Genomic DNA, 22818 nt, shown 5'->3' with positions numbered 1-22818 from the left:
CCCAGTCCTAGTTCCCAACTTCTACAGCCATCTGGAGAAAAGTTTTGAAGCTCACTGACATGCCGAAGAAGTGGACCTGATTGAGGAATGATGCTCAACAGCTGCTGAAGGGGAGGGGAAGGGGCCATTAAGGTCTTCACTGATGGCTCCCACATTCCCCCGCAGTGCTACTAGCAAGTCAAAAATATGTCAAAACCCACTGATCGTGCCCAAATTGCATTTTGTAGATTAAAACATATCAGCTGTTTCATAACATTTTACTTCCAGTCTCCTTTGGGTCATCATTTGGCCTAAGGACTACATCTGTGATGGATTCCTTGTAACAGAACCTTGCCATTTGGACTACAGTTGTCAGTGAAATATTCCAGTATACTAGTACAGCCTGATAGATATTAAAAATATGTTATCACTCAAAAGTTAGCGTAACAAAATCACCATAATGTAAAAATATAGTCTATACTGAAATCCAGTTTCTGTATCTCTCCTGCTAGAAGCATTTTCTGCATAGTTATATATATTACATATACGATTTTCTGAAATAAAATCGCTGACTATTCCTTATGGTATTTCATAAATACTGGATGGATTTGAATTCAGTTGTAAGGATGACACTGAAATTACGCTTTAAAATGTATTTTCTTGAATATGAGTTGTTTAACATTGCTGATGTTAAACATTAATTTTGTTTGTTAAGCATCAATATGTTGGGTGCTTCACAAGACACAAATATATACTTAAAATGGGGGGGAGATTTTCAAAGGTACAAATGGGAATTAAGAAACCAACCACATAGTGTACAAAGATAGAATAGGGAGTACCTATGAACTGATGTTTGCCTAAGAAGACTCTTGCGTGTTAGGTGTGAATAAATGGGAGGGAAATATCGACCTCTCCGAAGGTCTTATATACCCAGGGAACATGAAAAGAACTCATGACTCGGTGTTTCTTTACAATGAAGTATAACTAGCCACCTAGCACAGTAATATACGCACACATATCTGACTGAATGTCATATTAGACAGACAAGTTGGGTGAGGTAATATCTTTTATTGGACCAACTTCTGTTGATGAAAGAGAAAAGCTTTCCAGTTATACAGAGCTCTTCTTCAGGTCTGAATGTCATAAAGCATTTTAATCTACATGGGGAAACTCTTGATTTGTACTGCAACACCAATGATACATATGAGCAAATACCAGATGAGTTCATGTATAATGACAACTTGTTAGGAAAACAGGGCAGGGCTTGTGCTTATCTCTTTCCCCTTGGAATCGTGCATCTAATTGTCGTAATAATTTTAGCAGAAATACATTTGGTTTCTGAGGGTCTGATCCTGATCTCACTTCCATTGCTCTAAATAAGGAGTAACTGCATAAAATTAGTAGAGTTATTTGTGTGTAAAGATAATTTTTTTGGTTTCAACACAAAGGTAGCGAGTGTTGTCCAAAAGTTCAGAATCTGTTTTTGTTTTTTACTATAGCATTAATGTGTTCTGTATTTAGTAGTCTGATCAGGAAAGTTTGTAATCAACTAGTAGGTTAACTCCCAAAGAAAGGTTTTTAGAGTCAGGTTCTTTAGCAAGAAATATAAAGCTAAAGGAGCTCAGTGACCTCTGAAATGCTACTGAATACCAGAGCCAGCTGGGAAGAAAACATTTCTCTGGGAGGTTTGAGTATTTCCTTGGAAGTCAGGCTGCCAGCGCTTCTCAAACAGTGACACACACACACACACACAGCCTATCCTCAAAGCTTTACAAGAAGTAGGAAGAAGTTTCACATTCAGATAGAGAATTACATGTGACTGCTTTTCAATAGAAAGTCATACTCCACAGAAGCCCAAGAAAGAGAAAAATATCAAGAAGTAATACATTAGCAGACCTGATCTAAATACCACTGAAGTCCTTCCATTGTGCAATCAGGCACCTAAATATGTTTATGGGACTGGGACTACAGGTAGTTTTGACTTTGCCTTCTGTTACACATAGCGGCAGTTCACTTGTAATTAATATTTTTCTTACATAACAATTTTGTTAAAGCCTGAAAATGTTTCACAAGTTCTGACATTTTAATTATTAAATATATATCCTAGGATAGAACCTTTTGAACCAAAGTGATATGTTATTCCAAAAGCCTTTCTAGCCCTTCCTGTAGAATTATAAAGTTTGTTTTCATCCATCAGTCATATTTTTCCTAGAGTATATACCAATTTGTGAAGTTCTCTTCTCATACGAAGGCAAATTCCTTCATCTCTGGCAGACTACGGAGATGTAAATTTCTCATCTCTGGCAGATGATTAGGCGGGAGGTAAATCTTTCCTCCTCTCAAGACTTGTACGGGGAGAAAATTCTCTCTCCCCCCCCCCCCCGAGACAGTCTTGGGGCAATAAATCCCTTAATCTCTGGTACAGAGTAGGCAGTAAATCCTTCAATCGCTATCAGATTCTGGGATTGTACTTCACTCAGAAGTTTCCACTTGATTTAGGCACTGCTTTCAATTTCTCAGGTTCACAGAGCTAGTTTCTCCTGTATTTGATGGATCACCACCCCACCTTTTACAGTTAGTACTTCCCAATTGTTTTGGTACAAGTGTTCCCTTCAATTGCACTATCCCCCAGGAGGAAGGGGAGGGGACCTATTTTACTGTGTTTGCTATTGTTCTCTGTCCAGCAGACAAAGAAAGAAACTTGGGGTTCTAAAATTGTATCAAAGTTCCATCTCTCATAAAGGAGCGGACACCTTAATTAGGCTTTTCTTTTTGCAAAAGTGTTTTCTGCTCTTTCAAACAATCTGACTCCATAAAAGTCTGCCATTTAATGGGCTAGACTTTGCCCTTATGTCAAGTGAGGGACAAACCTCAATAAATTCCATATTGGACTGAATAGGTGTTTTTTAAAAAAAGTCTAAAAATCCAGGCTGAAAATCTTGAGAGAACAGATTTTCTTCACAGTATTTTTACACTTACTTCTCAGGGTCCAGCCAGAAAATGGAAAGGAAAATAAATTGTCTTAAGATTTCAGAACTTCAGAAAAAATCAGTTAGTTTGTTTCTAGTGTTTGGAAAAGATTCAGAGGAAATTTTATTTTCTTCGCTGGTCATCCAACCCCTGCTTTTTCATCCCTAGTGGCATAGAAGATTTTCCAAAGCCAAAATGCCCAATATCTTCAATAGAAAATAACCACATGCCACAGAATTCCTTCATAAACTTATTCCTTCATAAACTTATTAGAGTTAAGCGCTAATGTTGACACAAGAACAAATGGCTATAAATAAATTTAGTTTTTGAAATTAGATGAAGGTTTCTAACCACCAGAGGAGAGAAGTTCTGGAACAGCCTTCCAAGGGGAGCAGTAGGGGCAAAAAACACAACTTGTTTTAAGACCAAGCTTGATAATTTTGTGGTGGGGGTGGTATGATGAGACTGCCTACAATGGCATGTAGTCAATTTATGACTGCTAAGTGCAAATATCTCCAATAGCAAGTGATGAGACATGAGATGGGGAGGGCTCTGAGTTAGTACAAAAAATTCTTTCCCAGATGTCTGTCTGGTGGGTATTGCTCACATGCTCAGGGTTCAACTGATTGCCATATTTGAGGTCGGGAAGGAATTTCCCCCAGGTCAGATTGGCAGAGAACCGTGGGATTTTTTGCCTTCCTTTGCATCACAGGACACAGTTCACTTGCAGGTTTAAACTAGTGTAAATTGGTGGATTCTCTGTAATTTGAAGTCTTTAAATCATTATTTGTGGACTTCAGTAACTCAGCCATAGGTTATGGGTTTATTACAGGAGTTGGTGGGCAAGGTTCTGTGGCCTGCAATGTACAGGAGGTCAGACTAGATGATCATGATGGTCCCCTCTGGCCTTAAAGTCTATGAATCTATGTATGTTGAATAACTGAAGCCTGAACTTCAATTTTCAAACTAGTGCCTTCTAGAATACATTTTCAGCGTGAAGCATGGCACTTTCAGCACTTGATTTTCATTCATGTTATATACATCACCTCACAATGAAATGGTGGCCCTTAAAAATCTCCTCCTTTCTGATTCATCAGTGCTAACACAGCTGAGTGTATTTTTGTGAAATAGTAACATCCAGTGGCCTGTCAAGCTAAAAAGGTGCATATACCCAAGAGGTATACAGTATCATGTTCCTGTTTCTTCTACTGAAAGGTGACAGTCAGAATAAATGATCTGTCTCTTTTTGGCATGTACCTAATTTAAAACAAAGTTGAATGTTAAGCAAATGAAATGAATTGTTAAACAGATATATAAAGACTAAATGCACCAATAAATCTGTTGTGCGGTTAATCCTTGTCCTGGTGTTTAATAGCATCATATTAGATTTAAGATGCTTATTAGTGCCCCTGAGCATAGGAAATATTTTATTTTTTGTTTATAAATATGTCAAGTATTCCCTTCTGTCACTGTGTTCTTGTGCAGCTGTTAGATTAGGGACTGTTTCAGAAAACTACACTATAGGGTGAAACTGCTTGTTGTCAGACTATATAAACCATCTGGAGTAGCAAGCTGCTTTTCATGCCCTACAATCTCTAGGATTTGATTTGTACAATGCATATAAAATTGATATATTCATATAAAAAAGATGGGAAGTTTCAGCACTGCATAAGGCTCTGATCTTATTAAAAATGTGGAGATTGCGCAATACCTATAGATAAATGTAAATATCTACCTCTGATTATTGTTCTTTCCTCTTTTATTGTCAGCTAGATGGATGTCTTGAGGAGGCCTCTGTTGAATGCTAGACTAAAACCAAAACTTATCTTCAGAAGAAATTTACTGACATAATAGTCTTGAGTATAAAAAGAAACATGAATGCAACTTGGGAGTTTCTCTAACGCATACAAGAAATAGCAAAGGCAAGTGGTACCATGTGCTAAACTTGAAAAGATCTTCCTTGATGTGAGAAGGGATGATAATGAAATTATCATATCATATTAAAATTTCATATAGACAATGACTTTTGTATACTGCTCCATATAAGTACATGTAAGTACAATATTTACATTCAAGTTTATTTGTTTTATAATTATATGGTTAAAAATGAGAAAGTAAGCAATTTTCCAGTAATAGTGTGCTTGACACAAGTATTTTTATGTTTGATTTTTGTAAGCAAGTAGTTTTTAAGTGAGGTGAACCTTGGGGTACACAAGACAAATCAGACTCCTGAAAGAGGTATAGTAGTCTGGAAAGGTTGAGAGCCACTCTTCTAGACTAACTTAACATGTTTTTAGTTAAATGGCTTAATAGATTAAAGGGAAATACAACATCAGACATTATTTAAATCAAACCTTGTTATTTTCATCTAGAATCTACAGAGAAGTCTGCCCAAAGCTAACCTTAAAATAAAATAAACTCAGAGAGAGAATTTTAGAATACATTTACTTTAATATTCCTAGATAGTTGGTGGCCTCTGAATAGATTGCAAAATCTTTGTGAGGTTGGTATTGTAATTATACCACTTCCTAGTGTTTAGTCACTGATGTTATTACTATCCCAGACAAAGTTAAAGTGGACTTAAGGTTGAGAGTATGTATCAGTAATTTAAGGGTTAAACAAATTACAGAGCTGTTGTAATTATCCCAAATGGAGTGTTATAAACCTAGAAAATTCAGAATTAATAGTACACTTACAAGAAATCCAAACATGTTACAGGTAAGAAATGCACCCAGATTTAATTCTGCCCCATAGTGAGGCAGAGAGGGGAGTTTGTGGGGAGAGGGATAAATGATCTTTTGGTGAGTCAGGAACAGGGCCAGTAGATCAATGAATATGCAGATAAATCTAGCAATGTGAATGCACACAGCCACACAGTGGCATAGGGCCAAAGTTCCCCACCAGCTACTGTAAAACTTCTCTATTCACAGCTCAGTCATTCAGGCTGAATATGCCTTTCTGTTGCTCTGCAAGGACTTTTAAAGGTCATGCCAATATTATTAAAATAATATTTTAAGTTAAAATTAGACAATAATTGCATTTATCAACAGTTACAACATAAAATAGACTATATAAATAAAAAATATAAAAAAATCTAACAATTAAAAAATACAAGGACCAAAAAATTCCCAAATTTTCTATATTAAAATCATTATACCTGGACTTTAGAAAATGAGGCGCTTCCTTACTAGTACCCTCTTTATTTGTCTTTAACTATATCTAATGTACATGCTTAATAAACATCATAGTGCAGAAATGATGAAAGCCAGAAATTCAAAATTGCAGCTTTCAGTCCATCTTTGAGAGTGGATCCTGAGGTACTCGCTGCTTCATGACACGACTGAAGCAAATAGATTAGGAATCTAAAATTATTTTAGTTAGGATAAAATATAAGAGCTCTTAGTCCCAATGCTTTGGGCCATACAACTATTATCAGCTGGAAGAAATTTCTATCCAAAGTAGAATACTAAAAAGTTAGGAACACTGCCAGTTATGTCTTCCTCTGAACCACCCAGCAGTGACCACAACTGGTAACATGAACCCAGAAGAGGTTAGTTTATTCTAGTGTGGCTGCTCAACACTCTGGTTTTGTGTTTACAAGCGTGAGAGTTAAGAATAGGATTGTTTTACTCTGAATATTTTGTTTTCAAGAAACAAGCTGAAATAAATACCTTTCAGCTCTCTTTCTCTCAACCTCACCACTCCATGGGTTATATCTGTAATATTTGTAGCACTCTTTCTGGTGTCCCTTTTCCCACTTCCTTTACCTTCCTCATGGTTCTTTTTTTCTTTCTGACACAAGGCTACACTTCTCTCTTTTCCTGTGACTGTCTCTCAATCTCCACATAGAAAGTTCCTCTCTCCCTTCCTCTTTTTTGCTCATCCCAGTCTATCCGTCTTCCCTAGAGTACTCCCTAGCATCTCCTGACCTTTCCATCTACCCTGTTTCCTTTTCTTGCACCCCCCCACTGTTATTTTCTTGAACACTTACCATCCCCACAGATCTTCTATTGCCAGCACCTCTGACTGATACTGTCTTACTCTGGAGATTTCTGTCACTGATGCAGCTCCAATGTGCTACCGAAAATGTTCTAAATGCCACTAAATGGATCTGACAAAGTGGGCTTCTACCCATAAAAGCTCATGCCCAAATAAATTTGTTAGTCTTTAAGATGCCACGGAACTCTCATTGTAAATGCCACTGTTACCTATTCGTTTCTTTTACCGTAGCTGAGGAAGAGAGAATTATTGCTCACATGAGCAACCGCCCAGACAGCTGTTGAGGAAGAGAGTATGGAAATGGAACTTCAAATTGATTCTTCCACAGGAAACATTTGAACCCCTTAATTTCAAGCATGTTTGAAATTCTCCTGAATACCTGGCTATCAAACCCAAGTTTGCTTTTATTTGAATTTATCAGTTTCCCACTTGGTGTGTTCATTTAAATTGTCTTTTGGTGTTAACTAGTTGGTTGAAATGTTTTGTGTAATTGAATTAAGCAGATTTCTGTTGATAGTAAGACAAAGCCCTAAAGGTTCAAAACTCAGTAGCCTCAAAATACTTGCAAAACTTCCGTGTTGTCAAACGCTGCCCCTGGCATAAGAAATTCATTTTGTGCTCCATTAGGCTCCATTGTCTTCATTTTGCTTTGTTGTGTAGCATTTGCCTGCATTTTATTCCTTAGCCTCCTTCCTTACATGCACTTCTCTAGTGCTTATCATCAAAAGTGCAGCTCATCGGAAAAACCTGTCAATGCAAGAATTTAAATCTGCAAAAATTAAACATTAATACCAGCTTGGGGCAGTGTATTCTATGTATGGAAGAGTTTGTCCCTATATATGTGGATCCTTGTGGCCAATTATCAAGTCCATATTCTTGACTTATTCTAGAAATGACTTTCTAACATAATGGCTGTGGCAGAGACCTGTATCGTTTCCAGCATTAATTCTGCTGATGCAGTTTTGCTTTAATGTACAACTCCAACTCTCCTAAACGATGTTGAATGATATGCTTTTATGGTAATTCAGAGGGGAATACACATCCACGGTTCTGTTTATATTTAAAATATGATTAACACAGTGTAGGCCAGGCAATACATTTTTAAAATTGTTTTTAGGAATTTTAAAATAGATTTATAATTTCAGTTGCTTTGTTCTTGGTTTACCTAATATCTTTTTGTCACCGTGCCTGGTGTGGATCACAGCTAAGAAACCCAATTTCAGGTCAGACTGATAAAAACTGGGCAGACATTCCCACAGAGGTGATTTATTCCATAATCAGATTTAACCAAAACCAGCAACAAATGTGTGCTCCTGGATCAGTAGACTAGCTTAACATGGAGACATAGGCAGTCTCTTTAAACCCTCCAGACTATATTACCATCCAGACAAACTGAACTTTATGATGAAAGATTATTAAAACCAAATTCACCACACATTAAGTTCTTCCAGTACCAAAAGTCCAGTCACTTACCCCAAGTCAAATCTCACCAAAGAAAATGCAGTAGCTTTGTTGTAGTTTAGAAATTAACTAAAAGTTTATTAACTATGCAATGAGCATCATTAAATGTTTTAAGCAGATAAAATACCTTACAGCTGATTCAGAGCATATAGTGCAAAATAATTGCAGGGACAGTAAATCTGCTAGTTTTCTGTAAGTCTCTCTGTGTTGCCCAAATGCTTTGGGGACCTCAGTCCTTTTGTTCAAAATTTCCCCTTGTTAGAATTTACAGTCCAGGGATGGAGTAGGAAAGGGGCCGTCGTTCTCTCCTTTTATATCTTGAACCATTTTTCTGGAAAAATCCTGACTGTCACGGGTCCAGGCAGTTTCATGGTATATGTTCTTGGCCATCAGTCCTTAGTTTGAATTGCAGATTCTAATTTATACCTTTGCCTATGTGCCATCTGGTATGTCTACAGGGAGGACATGCAGATGTCCTTGTTTACATCTCCTTTGTTTTGTCTTTTGAGCTAACCTTTGGACGTTTGTAAGACCCACAACATGTTGAGTTACAAATGCACAGCAAAATTGAATAACTCCACCCACTGTGTCAATATACACATTATAACAAGATAATAATATTCAGCAGATTACAACTTTTCCAATGATACCTCACAAGCCATACTTTGTACGAGATGTATCAAAATGTTGTAATAGTGGTGACCATATTAGTGTAGACAGTCACCTTCCCCCTTAGACTGCATTGCACTCTTGATCCACATAGGCCACATGTATGGAATTCTATGTGGTTTGTGCTTGTGTTACTGTCCTAATATCCTGAAAAGCTAAAGTGACATTACAAATTGCCATGCATCTAAGAATACTGTATTTACTAAATTTACTGAATTTATAATCTGAGATAAGTAGTGATTCAAATGTCTATCAGCCTTGTCTAGAACCAGAAGAGGAAATCATGTTATTCAAGGGCCTAGGAGAACTGGTCAAAATTGAATCCTTATTAGTCTGTAGTGGAAATTTGCTATTATCTTTTTAAATCAAGCTGTTTTGGATCAGTGTTGTACACTGCCAATTTATAAGATTCCATACATTGCATGAGCATTGAATCAATTCAATATACAAACATCAAAAATTTCCAAAGATCAGACAATGAACAGTCTTCTCTGATTATCCCTAAAGACTAAGGGCACCATGCATCCTTATACATCCTAGCATGGATTTGGACCTTGGGAATGAAGAAGCAAAACATGTTTCTGCAGCTTGCTTCCCCCTTTTCTCCTCATTGCTGATGATTAGAGACTTACAGAATCCAAGTTACAGAGCTGGAGACTTATTCTACACTAGAAACAAAATAAGATACATGCCCAATGAAATAAACAGTGCTGGAATAAGGATTTTTATGCCAGCATAACTGCATTTACTTTAGGGCTTTTGCTGGTTTAGAAATGTTATTTTTTTTTAAAAAATCGCACCCCAACCAATTTTATCATATCAGCAAAAGTTTCTAGTGTAGACCTGGCTGCAGTTAGTGAAGGGGCTGGAGGAGCAGAGTGAGCTCCTCAGAATTCTCCTTCCACTGCTGAAGCCTACAAGGCAAACCAACAGGAGAAAATACACACACACTCACTCCAAATTAACTTACTCTGACTCGCCCTTCTGTGTCTCCCAGGGCATCCTGTGACAGCTGCAATAGTGGTAGAGGCTAGAAGTACAAGTCCTGCAGAAATCATATTGCCCAAAGACCAATAGGAGCCAGGCAGCAGAGCAAGGGAAAAGGCATCCATGCTGAAATCTTGCCTTCTGCACATTCCTGAAATCTCTGCAGATCTCTGGGGACCCATGGACTGGAGGTGGGGAGGGGTGTGATGTTGCCCTCTGTAATCTGGACTAATATATTGCTGTCTCATCCCAATCCCTCACTCTTGGAGCCCATTTTACACTGTGTTATGTTAATCCCAACTCCTGGAGAGTTCACACACACACAGCCTCCTGCAAGCAAGCTGATCTCAATTCAGTGAATGAGTGATTTTGGCCAGCCACTCATGGGATTATGCAATAAAATGAATCCAGCAAACAGATGGAAAATCCAGCAAAATCCAGATGGAACCCTAGGAACTGCCGTTTTACAATGCTCAGTGCTGCCCACTGCACATTGCTAGCTTATTGGTTCGTCAATTTATCAAAGAAATTGATATGCACCTGCCTTGTTACTTCAAATGGAGTCTTTACACACCTTAAACCACATGCACTGCTTTAGATAAAACAAACAAATGTATTAAGAACAGAAAGATTTTAAATGATTACAAATCAGAGGAAAGCAGGTCACATTTGATCAAAAGTAAATAAAAGGCAAGTTACAGTCTAAACTAAGCTTAACACTTTCAGCAGCCTTACAGTCTTAGATGATTCTCACCCCAGGCTGACTGATGCACCTCCAGCCAGGCCCTCCCCCTGTGGTCAACACTTCAGTTGCTTGATGTTATTCGTAGATGGGAGTGGAAGAGAGACCCCTGAATAGCCAAAATGTCTCCCTTTTTCAACATGTTCCTTTGCCCGCCCCCCCCCCCCCTTTCAGTATCAGGTGACAAACAGCATTCATGCAAGGTTTTTTCCATGTCCTGAGACACTGCGGTTCTTTGTGGATTCGCTTGTTGACAGCTGGGCCAGTCTATTGTTTTTGGAATGCTGAGCTGGGTTGTTCTATACAAGTCTTAATGAGGTGTGAATGGTCCTCCAGATCTGTAGAGTTTTGGCTAAATCTGCCTCAAGCCACGAGACACATATTTGGGAAGATTACATAGTGAAGCCACATAACCATACACATGACATTGCAATAAACATACTACTATAACAATAATGTTCAGCGCATCATGAGCATTCCAAAAACATATTACATGACATACTTTGCATTAAACAGTACACAATTACACTATACAGGTAAACATGGAGGTGCAGTGTGTCACAGTGTGAAAGCCCCAATTTCTTCCATGAGGGACAACTTTCCCTTCTCCCTGTTGGAAATCAATTTAACCATTTTTTTCCAGCAAATATACTAGTTGTCAAAGAGACTTATCCCTATATATGCTAAATGTGAGGATTTCTCTCCTCTTTCTTTTTCTTTAAGTGGTATAAGAGGGATCAAACCAGCCTTATCATAGGGTTGAGGTTGCAACCCTAAAGATGGAGGTTATTTTCTCTCTTTCTTTCAACACACACTTGCTGAGCTCATAGAGAGCCGCTTCAAAAATACAGGCCTCTACCACCGGACTAAATTAACTATACAAATACCCTTTCTAAACTGCGGCCAGTCAACGGAGGACAAAACACACACACACAGAAAGAGGAATTTTACAAAGGGGTAATTTGGATAAACTAAAGGGAATGTGAGCACTAAGATTTGCATGCTCAGGAATTAGAAAAGATTTTCAAACCACAGGATTGGAGGTGCAGCATTTCTAAAAAATTAAGTTCCTGCTCAGTGCTCAGGAACTGGTATTTTCCGATTGCAGCTGCCACAGTAGGCACTAATCCCTATCTACTGTTGCCCCCACCTTTTCCCAATGCAAAATGGACCTTAAAGGACTGAGCAGGAAGACAGGCAGGTTCTATGTCATGATCACAGAGGGCTAGACCAAGGAAATATGCAAGATAGAGCTACAAGAGTTCTTTAGATGAGTATGGGTAATTACTGATACAACTCATATTTTTGCCTGTCCGGTGTGTACAACAGATTAAAAGTGTGTTGCACCAAGCTTTCACCCCAAAATGATAATATTCCAATAAAAATTCAAGATTATGCAGAGCACCATCATTTGCCAGCAGCGTCATGGACTAGCAAATATCATAGTGACCATATTGTGGTAAACTCTGATTTGTGATATGTAAATGGCCCATGAGATAGGAGGGAAGAATAGGGAATGTGATCTGTGAGATGGGCAGGTAGCAAGGTCACTTTCTTCTTTTTTTCAGGCATAAAATATAACAATAACCATGGATGCCATTTACAGAGAACTCTACTCATAATTCTTCTGCCCTGGGTACCAATGGTCTGGATGTGAGATGATCTGGCCCTGGGTTTCTGTGATGGGGGTCTGTAAATTATCTGTGACTTTTTTAAAAGTTCATTTTAACTTTCACCTCTTGTGATCAGCTGATATTTTATGGTTAGCATGACAAATATAGGGCTAGAATCTCATCATTTAAAAAAATGAAAGCTAAGATTTTTGTTCTGTCCTGTTCATTCCAATTGCTGTGTTATCTGAGTGCCTACATTTAGAGATTACCTCTCCCTTCCTGGTTAAATAATGCAGAAGACCTGTCCCCACCTCCCAACTCCCGTGATTTCAACAAGAATGCCTCTAAAAAAGACAGCACTATCCAACTGCAATTGTAAGAAAACACAAAATAAATAAATAAATTAAAAATACACAAAATAACCTGATGTAATTTCCCCACATCTTGCTTGGGCTAAAGGAAGATCTCACTTCTGTGCCAAAGTAACTGATGTTTCCCTTCTGATCTCAAACTGTGCCAGTCCTCATTTTCAGTTAATTTAGCCCTTCCACATAATACTTCCAACTAACCCTGCCTGCCATAACCAAAGCAATAATCTACTTTAGACCCATCTTCTCATTTCCTTGCATCACAACAATACTTCTTGTCAGCTTTCATTACAACTGAATAATAGAAGAATTAGAAGATATACCGGAGGGTAAAAAAAATAAATCAGAGCTTTCGAGAATGATCAGACATAGTTGTAGATAAGTTGCATTACTGAGGAACAATTTTTAAGACACCATGTTGTAAAGATTAAACTAATGCAGTAGCAGTATGTTTTGTGAGAAGTGGGGCCAGGAGGGAAAAAAAAGTTTGCTTTTCAAGGATAGATTTGCAACAAGCCACAGTGGCTCATAAGCACAAAAGAGCTTTGATACCATATCACAATATCCTGCACAGCCTGGGACCCAAAATGCCACTCTTTTGTTTACATTTGTCTTTTGTTATTTCACCTAGTGCTAGGTCATTGTCCAAATACTACTGTCCCTTTGCTTAAAATTGTAGCTCTTCATTTTAAAACTGACAGCCTATGAACTAAACACTCTCACCACAGCAGACATAAAGGTACATCCTTATCATCATTCCCACAGAGCTCAGCTTTGTAGCACAAACTGCTTTTTTGGACTTCACTATGTAAACCTTTCCTGGGGTACCCTGGCTCCCCATCTGTGGGAGAGCACCTTATTCCGCCATCCTCTGGGGCTTGATGACCCGCTTGTGGTCAATGGGCACCAGGGCCAAGATCCTCAAATGTATTCCAACTCCTACCACATTAAAATCAATGGGAATTAGGTGCCTAAATACTTTTGAGATTCTGGGCCTGGATTCTTTATGATCAATTATACCACCTATTGGTCAGGTGCATAACTTAACAGACATCTTCAGTGACATTACTGATTATAATTGCCGGGAGTCAAAGAACAGTAGTTTATACAGATAAATAAAAAAATTATTACAAGGATCCGACGAAGTAGGTTTCTGCCCACGAAAGCTTATGCCCAAATAAATTTGTTAGTCTTTAAGGTGCCACAGAACTCTCGCTGTTTTATTACAAGGAAAGATGGGGGAATCAGGGATAACAATTAATTAACTAACTACACAACAATTAAATACTACATAGGGCAATCTCCTGTAATCTCTTAAATAAACTTTATCGAATTAAGTTTAATATCTTTGGGGTCGATGGTATTAAAAATGCAGTTGTTTATGGGTTATTGAGCGCTTCTATGTCTTTCCATTGGAAAGGTAAAATACAGCTCCTCCAGGAACTGAGAACAGTAAGGGATGCTTAGTCAAAGTCTCTCAAGTTGCAAAGTCTCCCACAAAGCACCACCCCCCCGGAGAGGTCTGCATAAACGATTTCAAACAGGCTTCTCCAGGATTTTTTGGATAAATAACCTGGTGATAAACTGACTCAGGGTCTTCTTCCTGATCCAACAAATGGACAGGACCTTCTATCCCATGGAAGACCCAAACCTTACAGAAGGATTGAAAGGACTTTGGCCTTCTGAAGCACCATAAGACTGTGATTTTGTTCCAAGAAAAGGGTGTTATGAACTTGAAGCCACAAGAAAATCCTTGGTAGGGTTTGAAGACCTGCACACTTACCAGAGCACAGAACACACTACTAGGTTTGAGTGCAATGTCAGGAGGTGATCTCTAGTAGGCTTATTAGCATGTGTGTAGGTTCTTTTATTGTTTATATTATGTTTTCTCTGTAATACTTTTACCTTTAGGATAAAATGTGTTTACTTAGAAAAAGCGGAGGGATAACTTAACTGTGGCAATTACACTGTGTACCATCTCTGAGGTGAGAAGCAAAGTGAAACAGACCTGTTTTGGCAACCTAACTATATTGTGATATCCCCAGCAAAAGTCAGGGAACTGTTCAGACTGAAATACCCCAGTCCGTAGAGAGAGAGAGATGCATGTCTCCACCCGAGAGATAGAGTGCTGGAGAGCAGGTGTAGGAATAAAATTGTAATGGTAACCCTGTAGCTTAATTCACAGCTTTTAATTGTAATTGTAACCCTGTAGATTAATTCATAGCTTTTAATTCATACCCTTATTTGTGTCAACCTCTATATGGTTATTATTGAAATCATGTAACATTTGAACTTCTCTCAGTCATACTCCATCTTGTGAATGTAAAACCCCATTTTGACCTATGTACTCCATCTTGTGTCAAACCCTTTCTAAACCTTTAGATGAATAAGATAGTTATCTGAACAAGGTATGAATGGAGGCTGTATGTGTGTGTGAGTCAGACCCAAACTGCCAGCTTGTCTTGATGAAGTTGTCCTGATGAAGTGTGAAGTCCATCCTAGGCTGAAGAGTGTGAACATAGCCCCAAAAAGCAAAGAAGGATCCACCCCAGAAAAACTTAATCAAACTTAATCAAAGACATCAAAGAACAAGCTGAAAGTCACGTCTGCTATTGTACCAGCAATCAGGGGTCACAGAGAAGCGACGTGACACAGCAGAACTGAAAAACCTATAAAAGACTGGGTGAGATTTCAAGGCTTTGGGGGAAAAACAGCGTTCTACACATCATCTGAAGAAGAGCGTCGGTGCGCGCCCGACAAGGACCCTGCTCTCCTCGTGCCCAGCTTCCCTGGCCAGGTAGCTGCCACGAGCCACGAACTCCAGCAACGAACCCTAGCTACGATCTCAAGCCACAATCAGGACTGGTAGCTATATATATAACTATAGAACGCTTTCTGGTACGTTTGGGCGCGTGTGTGTGTGTGTGTGTGTGTATGTGTAGGTTTAAGTTAGTTATTACTTTAGTTTCTGTCAATAAATGCGGCATACTGCCTTTTCCCCTTGAAAAAGTCCCTAGTGCTTAATTTTGCACAACATTATTGGTGGAGAATGCTAAAGGGGGGGGGGGAAGTGAGAGAGATTGAGAGTGAGTGAAGTTTTGCTGCAGTTATATAAGTATAAGATAAGCGCTTGATACTTGGTGTGCCACCACCGGTTGTAGGGATAGCCGGAGTTAGAGCCAGGTTTAGAATACCTGCTCTATTGAGAAAATAATTGTTTGATATTTGGTGTGTTACCACCGGTTGTAGAATAGCCGGAATTAAAGCCTGGTTTAGTATACCAGCTTTATTGAAAAATTTATTGCCACTGGGCAGAAAGTTGTGAAATAAAATATTGGTTTACACACCACCGGTTGTAGAATAGCGGGATTTAGGACCAGGTTTAGGACCCCGGTTCTATTGAGAGCATTATATTTAGTGATAGCACTATGTTTAAGCGTAAGCAAACCCCTAAGGACTCTTCTAAAAAAGAGATCCAAAAATTAAACTTTGTAAAAGAAATAACCCCGTTCCACACCATTTTAGAAAAATTTGGACAAAGTCCATGGACTCAGCAAGTTTTGTCTGATGTCCGTACTATAGCTGATCTGGAGGACAAATTGGCTAAATACCTCCTAGTATATGAACCCACAAGTCCCACAAAAAAGGAGGCAGCAGCAATCTGGCTTTTATGGGAAGCCTGTAATGATGCCTACATTCGCCTGACTGATTGTCAGGAAGATAATGCCTCCCTCCACAAAAAAGTCCAGAAAACTGGCCAGGAAACTGAAAACTGGAAAGCCTTGGCTGCAGGCTTACAGAACCAGTTGGAAATTCTTAAAAACATGTTGAGAGATTCTAAAACTCAAGAAAACGAGAAAAATAACCTCGTAAAGGAAAAAGAGCATTTGGAAAAAGAAAATGAGATCTTACAAAAATTGATAAAGAAACTAACTTTAGAACAAGGGAAATCCACAGGAGACCATACCCGCTGTGAATCTATTATCAAGCAGCTGAAATGTAAATTGGGTTTTGCTACCCGGCAAATAGCTGCGGTCTCCTCCAATGGAACGATACCAGAGCCCCTAGCAGAGGATGTCTTGTATGATTGGGATGATGATGGGGAGAAAGGTGTCATGACAGGGAGTGTAGGACCAGCGTGGGTGGCAGCCGTTATAAGAACCACTGTAACTAACCCTCCAGCGCATGACGGGGAGCCCACAACCATAATTACCACCTCCCCTGTGACTTCTGCAGAGTTGCAAGCAATGGCTAAATGGCTAGGACCGTTAAAAAAGGAAAAATTCTCCCAGTGGAGCTTACAAGCTCTTTTAACAGCAGCTCGGGAGAATCTACTTGTCTCTGAATTTCACAGGTTACTATGTATCTGTGCAGCCCCAGAACTGAGGGGAATAGTTGAACGATTAACCACGATTGGAGATGGAAATGTGGTTATTTTGTTGTCACGGTTAGGGGAACAGATGGGACGGAGACACTTAGTTTCCCAAGCATCCCTCATGAGCCAGGAGCCAAATGAGGACCCAGAAACTTATCTAGTGCGATGGGCACTAGCCCAGGTGATGTCAGGATTAACCCCTGTAAACCCAGGGGCAGAAACCATCTACAATATAAATTTCACAGTGACGTCCCTGAGAGACTGTGTTGCCTCTCTCCTCCCATATTATTCTAATCGACTGGGAGTATGGCAAGAGGGGCACCCTGCCACACTAGAGGAACTGAGGGGGTTAGTTCAGCAGATTACGTTACACACAGGACCCTCCCCAGTAACTACTGTTAAGAGGGAGAGAGCCCCATTTATTGCCTCAAATACCCCCATTACATATTCTAATGAAAGTGGCATGAGAGGGGTGATAAATCAAAGAGAGGGCTATATAAGAGGACGAGCTCAGGGCAGAGGGGTACGTTGGTATCCTGACTCACGTAGATATCCTGACTCACATAGAATGCAAACAGCTGGTAACAATGTTCTAGCGGCAGACAATGAAAATCCTGTAGATATTGACCTCCGTGAAATTCGGCGGCTAGCCTGGAAAAATTTAATAAAGTTGGGAGGGGATAGAAATAAATGGGATGGAGCATCAACCCAAAATATACTTCAGGAAGTACAGAAGCTCCAAATGAATCAGACAGGAGTTGCTAGCGTAACTCCCAGCACTCCTCGCCCCCCTTCCCCTTACACTGATCCTCTCCCTTATCCATAGGGAAGCCCGCTGGACGTAGAACCTCCATCCAAGGGAGCAAAAACTTGGAGGTTCATTAGTAAAATTTCCTGGGATTTTGGAGGAAGACCTTATGTGTATGTCCAGCAGGGAAATAGTGCTCCCCAAATGGCTCTATTAGATACCGGAGCCGCAGTATCATTAATAAAACATCCGCCGCCTTCTGGCCAGAGAAATGGGGCCACACTTATTCAATCATTCCAAGGACGAGCTAGTAAAGGGTGGGAATGGTCCGATGTTCCCATTCTAGTCCAAGGACTGATGAGCAAATGCAATATTATAGAAACTGCTGAAATGACTAATGAAATGATTTTAGGAATAGATTGGCTTTCAAAAAACTGTATCATAATCGATCTCCCTGGGGGAGTGTTGTGGAAATTAGACATTCCTGAACTCCATCAGGGTAAAATAAGCACCACCCTTCTATTAACAAAAGTGGGTGGGAAGGCAATTGCTGCACTCTCTGCAGAGGCAGCTGAGGAGTGGCGCAAGAAATTCCCCACAGTCTGGACTAAGAAAAAAACAGACTGTGGAAAAATCAATGCATGTGTTAAAATTGTGGGTGAAATGGTTCCTCCACAGAAACAGTACCCTTATCCTCGAGAGGCAGAAATACAATTGGCCCAAACTATTAGTGAATTAGAAAAACAGGGGTAATAAGAAAGACAAATTCACCATTTAACTCACCCATATGGCCAGTACTAAAGGCAGACGGGGTTTCTTGGCGTCTCACTGTAGATTACCGTAGGATTAATAAGGGAACTATCCCAATGGCTCCAATAGTGTCAGATATGACACAAGTAATCCAAAGAGTGCAAGCTACTGCTAAATATTTTTCTGTTATTGACTTAGCCAACTGCTTCTTTGCTATTCCATTACATGAGGACTCCCAGGATCGATTTGCTTTCACATTTAAGGGACAACAATGGACATTTCAGAGATTAGCACAAGGATTCCATAATGCTCCTGCCATTGCCCACAAGCATGTCATAGATATGTTAGATCGTTTAAACCCTGAGGAAAGACCTTTTGTTTTCTCCTATGTAGATGATATTCTAGTATTTGGGGAAACTGAGGCACAAGTAAAATCTATTACTGAAAATGTTTTAGTTTTAATTGAGGAAACTGGGTTTAAGGTTAATCTGGAAAAAGCACAGCTAGTACAAAAGCAGGTTAACTATTTGGGCATGGTAATTGGGCAGGAGGGGAGGCAAATAGATCAGAGAAAAGTGAAAGCTTTGTTAGAAATGCCAGCACCCACCGATGTACATTCCCTACGAGTTTTACTAGGGGGATTTAACTTTTTACGCCCACACATCTACAAATATGCTGAGATCACCCTTCCGTTATGGAAGCTACTGAAAAAGAAAACGCAGTGGGAATGGGGTCCAGAACAGGAGTCTGCCTTAAGCACGTTAAAACAAAAAGCTGTAACGGCCCCTGCGCTGCGCTTCCCTGATGAGTCACAGCCCTTTGTGATCAGACTGGCTGTTAATGGAGTTGCATTAGCAGCAACCCTCCTGCAAAACAATGAGAATGGCAAACTAGTGCCTGTGGCATACGACTCTAGAAAACTTCAAGGTGCAGAGTTAAACTTTGATCCCTGTGAGCGTGAATGCTTAGCTGCAGTATGGGCAACTCAGTCCTTTGAACCACTTACAGGCACAGCACCGATTACAATTCAGAGTACCCATACTCCTTTAAAATATATTTTATCTGGCAAACTAATTGGGGGTAAAGTCTCTAATACCCGCATGGCTCAATGGACCCTTATTCTGGTTAATCGGGGGGTCACTGCTGAAACTGTTTCTAAGCCCGATTTATTAACCCATGCTTTAATTGAAAAAGGGGCTAAGCATGAGTGTCCCGAAGCCACACTAGAACAGAAAATTGCTTTAGTAGAAGCACCCCCGCTTAGGGATCTCGACACTATAGGGCAAGAAAAACACATTTGGTTTACTGATGGCAGCTCAGCAGTAATCAAAGGAAAGCGGTGCATTAAGTATGCAGCCATTAACTTGGAAGAGGAAGTAATTGAAGGGTATTTAGACCATGGCTCAGCACAACATGCAGAGCTTCATGCCATATACCAAGTATTAAAACTGTATGAAAATTCTCCTAGAACAATATATATATATATATATATGCAGATAGTGATTTTTGTGTAAAAGGCATACAGTATTGGATGTTTGATTGGCAAAGAAACAAGTGGAAGGCAGCAGATGGTAAAGACATAGCATACGTAGAAGAGTGGAAGTGGATTTATTCTTGGGTAACAAGTAACCCCAACTTACTAAAGATCAGACATGTTAAAGCACACAGCAAAGAGCATAGTGCAGAGTCTATATGGAACAATAAAGCTGATGCAATTGCTCGACAGCATAGCATAGCAGCTGTGACCAGAAGTCAGACACAGGCTGAAAAGAAATGTTCTGATTCTCTATTGCTACATCAGGACCAAAGTAATGATTGCAGGCGAACCCCTGGCAAAATTGAGAGGCAGGAACTTGTTAATGTGGCACACCAGTTTATGCATGAGGGAATAGAAGGAACTTTGAGGAGGTTAAAGCAAGTAGCAGAATGGGATGGTATGCAGGATGATGTAAGGACATGGGTGCAAAATTGTGTCCAATGTGCCAGGGATAAAGCTCGCCCTCCACACTGGCAACCAATGATGCACCAACGACGTTTGGGACCATGGCACAGAATCCAGATAGATTTTATTGATAAGTTGCCTAAAAGTAAAGAAGGATTTCAGTATTTGCTAGTCATTGTAGATTCTTTTTCAGGATGGGTGGAAGCATTCCCCACCCGAGATAATAGCTCTAGGACCACAGCTAAAAAACTCTTTACTGAAGTGGTGTGTAGGTATGGAACCCCAGAGATCATAGATTCTGATAATGGAGGGGCATTTGTGGGTGAGGTTTTTACAATGATGTTGCAAGCCCTAGGGATCACCCAAAAGCTCCATATTCCATACCGACCACAGTCCTCTGGACAAGTGGAAAGAATGAATCGCACCATTAAGGAAGCATTAAGAAAGGTTGTGAGCCATACTGGTAAAAACTGGCCTGAAAAGCTGCCTTTAATCCTCGCAGCCATTCGCAGTAGTGACAGATTGAGAACTAAGATCCAGCCTTACCAAATTCTCTTTGGGCAACCGATGAAATTAATGATTGATCCTGAGTATTTTTCCATTCGTACTGAAAACCATTCAACAGCAACCCAAAATGACTATTTCCAATGGTTAAAGCAATTGCAGGAGGATAAAACTACACTGCAATACAGAATCAATCAGGCCATTGAACACATGAATCAAAAGCAGCAAAAACAAAAAACCACAGACACTACATTATGGGAAGCTGGAGATCAAGTAATGTATCTAAAACTGGGAAAAAGAAATCACACCTTAGAATCTAAATGGGTAGGTCCCTATTCTATTGTTGATCGTCTTAGCCCTCTGGTATATCGCATAGATAAGAATGGAAAACTCAAATGGGTTCATGTATCACAGATAAAACTGTTCTCTTAAATAATGTTTACTTGACCATGTTTCAGATATCCCAATAAGAAGCTGAGCCTCATAAAGTATCCAGTAACAAGGAAAAGCTAAGCATTCATACCTGGATCACCCTCCACACACCCTTATGGACAGTCTCGGTACAGTAACCTATTAACAAAAAGACATTTCTCCAGCGCAAGCGTTTCTTTCTCTTTAGGTGGACGTCAGCAGCAGAGATGTGGACACCATTTTTTGGGCTACTAGTAATTAATCATTATAAAAGCAACCAATGCGCATTGGGGAATCCAGTGGTTTAATTTCACCACGTGGAACCAAATTGAAATAATACCTGTATATAATAACATACTGCATGGACCAATTCAGCTAATCACATTGCAAGTATGGGTAAATATTACACCCAGTGATCATGATTGTGTATTTGAAGTAAGCACCCACATTGGACCTGTAACAGATTACAACCATGGGTGTCATCCTGTGCCTCCTGGATATCATACATTTCCACCCTTTAAACCAGGACCTCTAGAAACACGAACCATAACAGTATGGGTGAATGAAACTATATTGGTAGGAAATACATCTGTATTGTTCTTAAATGGTCCTCAACCTATAACAGTACCTCGTCCTCATTTATTTAAAATACAGTCTCCCGTAGAGGTACAAGTGGCGCCACTAATTACAACCTTACACATTTCAGTCAATTGGACCAAGAATAATTTAACCCTAACTCATCCAGAATGTGCACAATATAGCTCTCCATTATTTAAGGCTTGGTTTAAATCTATAGGACAAGAACACCCCTCCTCTCGTCAGCGAAGAGGTATAACAGATACCTTACTAGGAGGTATAGGAACAGGAACAGGAATTCTAAACTCTGTGGACCTAGAAGTGCTAAAAAACAAGGTTGGGGCAGTAGAAGCAATGCACCATGCTATTGTACAGGGTCAGGAGCACCAGATTGCTGAACTAGTGCAAACCGGGATAGATACAGTAAACTTGCAGTGGCATACTTGGGAACATGTAAATCGAGCATTTTGGGCCCAATATGCTACTATGAGAGAGATAGCAAATAAAACAGCTTCAGCTCTGTGGTGCTCCGAACAACAGCTATTAGCCATTGTGTTAACTGAAAGGGAAATGGACTGGGTACGAGCTAAAGATATGACGGTCTTAGCTCCTCTATTAACAAAACACAAAGACAATCTTTTCCTCCCCTATGTTCCTGGATGGTATAATGTGCTAAACTCCAAAGTATATACATCCACTCTTACAGGGCATATATCTATACAAG

This window comes from Emydura macquarii, unplaced genomic scaffold (assembly GCF_026122565.2).
Source record: "Emydura macquarii macquarii isolate MOO-44397 ecotype Brisbane River unplaced genomic scaffold, CSIRO-AGI_Emac_v2 contig_1146, whole genome shotgun sequence".
Taxonomy (NCBI): domain Eukaryota; kingdom Metazoa; phylum Chordata; order Testudines; family Chelidae; genus Emydura; species Emydura macquarii.
Note: the sequence above shows the minus strand (reverse complement) of the source record.